Source organism: Physcomitrium patens, chromosome 1 (assembly GCF_059467195.1).
Source record: "Physcomitrium patens ecotype Gransden chromosome 1, ASM5946719v1, whole genome shotgun sequence".
Taxonomy (NCBI): Eukaryota; Viridiplantae; Streptophyta; class Bryopsida; order Funariales; family Funariaceae; genus Physcomitrium; species Physcomitrium patens.
Window position 1 is genome coordinate 5,127,258 of NC_143410.1, and position 4,839 is coordinate 5,132,096.

Sequence of the window (4,839 nt, forward strand, 5' to 3'; positions counted from 1 at the left end):
GTCTCTTCGGAGACATCTGATAAAATTGGAACGATACAGAGAAGATTAGCATGGCCCCTGCGCAAGGATGACACGCACAAATCGAGAAATGGTCCAAATTTTTTTCCTCTCTCGACTGCTTTTGACTGCTGTTTTTTTTTTTTTCTTTCTTTCTCTCTTTTTTTTTTCTTTTTCTCTCTCCTCCTCTCTGGACTGCTTCAGTTCAGGGTTGCATAACCAACTGAAAGAAATTTGGTTGGTGGACAATCTAAGTGACAGAGATCTCTTACAAGTAACTCCTCAGTAGACAATAGAAGGACTTTGCATGTTGTTAATATTTTTGAACTAGAACGTATACATGAATGAATTGGTCTTTAGCAAGATGCACTTTTCATGTTGATAGAATGGAATTTTAAATACTCGTCAAATTTGAGAATGTAAAATTCCTTGCAAAGTGCACTAAGGAAGCTCTTGGATTTGCATGATCCCCCATGTTGACTGGTTTATGAGACCAAAGTTTAGAACATGTGAAATATAATGATGCTATCAATCTATTAACTTTTAGTTCAAATAGTCTAATAATAGTATTTTTTAATTCAATATATATTTTAAATTTGAATTCTACTAGTTCTACTAATAACTAAAAGTTTTTTTTCTACTTTTCTTTTGTGTGCAATTTAATCTTGCTTTTTGTTATTTTAGTCTCTACTTGAAAATAATAAAAATAATAGCTTAATTTGTATATTGTTTCAATTCTTAAAATAATATATTAAAAAATTCAATCAACAATTATCAATAGTTAATGATACTTTCAGAATTTTAATCTTAAGGACTTTTAGTATATATTCCTTTATTGTCAATAGATATTATTATTTGAAACACATTGTCATGTCTTTTGGACTTAAAAATGATTCAATTATCTTTGAACATCTAATAAATAATATATTTTGTAAACTTGTAGTTTTTTTTTTTAAAAAAAAATAAGGAATAGTCGTATTATTTTATAAGTATATGGAAGATAATAAAAAAATATTCTTGTATCTTTTTATTTCAATATTTGTAATAGATTTTAAACTTTCATAAATTATAAAGAATTATTGTGATAAAATATGAAGAAGTATATTGCTAGAATAGAAGTAGAAATTTGTTAAGAAATGAGAACTAAAACTACTTGGAAAATGAGCTTGAAGCTTGACTTCTTATACTATTAGTCCAATGTCTAAGCACAAATACTTTCTAGTGTGAATACACAAATAAGTAGTCTAGTCAACAATGTCCAATTTACAAGTAGATACTTGTCTTATTTGGCCATGTGATGGTTTGGTAGGCTATGGTGGCTAAATGGTATTACTACCAACAAATGGTGGCTAACTAGTATTACCACCAATAAATGGCAGCTACAACTTGTCAACAAACAAAGTAGTGTCAACCGCCCATTGTACATTATATCTAATAGGAATTACACATTCTATTAACACTTCTGCTTAATGACATATTAGACTAACTCAATTTGATGATATCCATCATCTCCTTGAATTTACAATGTTTTTTACAAGTTAGACCTTAAGTCAAAATATCCGCAACTATGTCTTGAGTTTTGCAAAAAACCAAGTTGATGTCGTAACTTTTTATTTTTTCATAAATAAAGTAATGTTGAATTTTAATATGCTTAGTATAAGCATGGAATGTAAGATTCTGTGAAAGAAAAATATAACTTTAGTTATTTCTAAAAATATTTAAAAGACTATTTTATAAATATCCAATGTCTTTATAAAAAATCCTTGAAGCCAAATTGCTTCCTTTGTAGCATGAATAGTTGCCATATACTTTGTTTTGGTGGTAGATAATGTAGCCATTGGTAGCTTCTTGTTATTCCAACTAATTGCATCACTAACCAACAAGAATGTATAACTAGTTGTTGAACATTATGTATCAATATCTCATGCATATTCTACATCATAGTAATCAGCCCCTTGTAAATTCGAAGAGCTTCTACCATATTGTAGCACATGATTTGATGTACCTTAAAAAAATTACAAAATGTATTTCACTGCTATCCAATGTTGTCAGCCAAGATTTTCCATGTATTGGCTAACAACTCCCATCGGATAGAGAATATCAGCATGAGTGCTTATCATTGCATAAACTTAACTGCCAACTACATTTTTCCTTCTACATCTATAATAGGAGCTTGATTAAGGACAAATATTGCAGTGTTGATCACTTCTACTTACTATGCATTTGAAAGTTGCTTATGCTATAACATGCACCTTGCATTGTCAAACAATGTTTGATTCTTACATTGTACAACTTTACTTTATTGAAGCATATAAGACATCAAAAATTGTCTATCAATGCCATGTTGCTCGCAAAACTATTTGAAGAACTTAGATGTGTACTCTCCTCCATTGTCACGACATAGTTTTTGAATCTCTAAGCTTCATTGTTTCTCAACTAGGGCCTTGAAAATCCTCAAGTTATGTAGGACTTCAGATTTTTGTTTCATAAAATACAAGAAAATCATTCTTGAAAAATCATCAATAAAAGTAACAAAGTATTTTGCTCCTACATGAGATATTATCCTTACAAGAACATTTACATGAAATAGTTTTGCGAGCAACATGGCATTGATAGACAATTTTTGATGTCTTATATGCTTCAATAAAGTAAAGTTGTACAATGTAAGAATCAAACATTGTTTGACAATGCAAGGTGCATGTTATAGCATAAGCAACTTTCAAATGCATAGTAAGTAGAAGTGATCAACACTGCAATATTTGTCCTTAATCAAGCTCCTATTATAGATGTAGAAGGAAAAATGTAGTTGGCAGTTAAGTTTATGCAATGATAAGCACTCATGCTGATATTCTCTATCCGATGGGAGTTGTTAGCCAATACATGGAAAATCTTGGCTGACAACATTGGATAGCAGTGAAATACATTTTGTAATTTTTTTAAGGTACATCAAATCATGTGCTACAATATGGTAGAAGCTCTTCGAATTTACAAGGGGCTGATTACTATGATGTAGAATATGCATGAGATATTGATACATAATGTTCAACAACTAGTTATACATTCTTGTTGGTTAGTGATGCAATTAGTTGGAATAACAAGAAGCTACCAATGGCTACATTATCTACCACCAAAACAAGTAGTATATGGCAACTATTCATGCTACAAAGGAAGCAATTTGGCTTCAAGGATTTTTTATAAAGACATTGGATATTTATAAAATAGTCTTTTAAATATTTTTAGAAATAACTAAAGTTATATTTTTCTTTCACAGAATCTTACATTCCATGCTTATACTAAGCATATTAAAATTCAACATTACTTTATTTATGAAAAAATAAAAAGTTACGACATCAACTTGGTTTTTTGCAAAACTCAAGACATAGTTGCGGATATTTTGACTTAAGGTCTAACTTGTAAGAAACATTGTAAATTCAAGGAGATGATGGATATCATCAAATTGAGTTAGTCTAATATGTCATTAAGCAGAAGTGTTAATAGAATGTGTAATTCCTATTAGATATAATGTACAATGGGCGGTTGACACTACTTTGTTTGTTGACAAGTTGTAGCTGCCATTTATTGGTGGTAATACTAGTTAGCCACCATTTGTTGGTAGTAATACCATTTAGCCACCATAGCCTACCAAACCATCACATGGCCAAATAAGACAAGTATCTACTTGTAAATTGGACATTGTTGACTAGACTACTTATTTGTGTATTCACACTAGAAAGTATTTGTGCTTAGACATTGGACTAATAGTATAAGAAGTCAAGCTTCAAGCTCATTTTCCAAGTAGTTTTAGTTCTCATTTCTTAACAAATTTCTACTTCTATTCTAGCAATATACTTCTTCATATTTTATCACAATAATTCTTTATAATTTATGAAAGTTTAAAATCTATTACAAATATTGAAATAAAAAGATACAAGAATATTTTTTTATTATCTTCCATATACTTATAAAATAATACGACTATTCCTTATTTTTTTTTAAAAAAAAAAACTACAAGTTTACAAAATATATTATTTATTAGATGTTCAAAGATAATTGAATCATTTTTAAGTCCAAAAGACATGACAATGTGTTTCAAATAATAATATCTATTGACAATAAAGGAATATATACTAAAAGTCCTTAAGATTAAAATTCTGAAAGTATCATTAACTATTGATAATTGTTGATTGAATTTTTTAATATATTATTTTAAGAATTGAAACAATATACAAATTAAGCTATTATTTTTATTATTTTCAAGTAGAGACTAAAATAACAAAAAGCAAGATTAAATTGCACACAAAAGAAAAGTAGAAAAAAAACTTTTAGTTATTAGTAGAACTAGTAGAATTCAAATTTAAAATATATATTGAATTAAAAAATACTATTATTAGACTATTTGAACTAAAAGTTAATAGATTGATAGCATCATTATATTTCACATGTTCTAAACTTTGGTCTCATAAACCAGTCAACATGGGGGATCATGCAAATCCAAGAGCTTCCTTAGTGCACTTTGCAAGGAATTTTACATTCTCAAATTTGACGAGTATTTAAAATTCCATTCTATCAACATGAAAAGTGCATCTTGCTAAAGACCAATTCATTCATGTATACGTTCTAGTTCAAAAATATTAACAACATGCAAAGTCCTTCTATTGTCTACTGAGGAGTTACTTGTAAGAGATCTCTGTCACTTAGATTGTCCACCAACCAAATTTCTTTCAGTTGGTTATGCAACCCTGAACTGAAGCAGTCCAGAGAGGAGGAGAGAGAAAAAGAAAAAAAAAAGAGAGAAAGAAAGAAAAAAAAAAAAACAGCAGTCAAAAGCAGTCGAGAGAGGAA

At 29.1% G+C, this 4,839-nt stretch overlaps 1 non-coding gene across 1 annotated transcript; it reads left to right on the plus strand.

The window, feature by feature from the left end:
* Positions 1–103, plus strand: LOC112292493 (U6 spliceosomal RNA). Its single transcript, XR_002972762.1, has one exon. It is a non-coding gene; the product is annotated as a U6 spliceosomal RNA (small nuclear RNA).
* Positions 104–4,839: the final 4,736 nt, after the last annotated feature.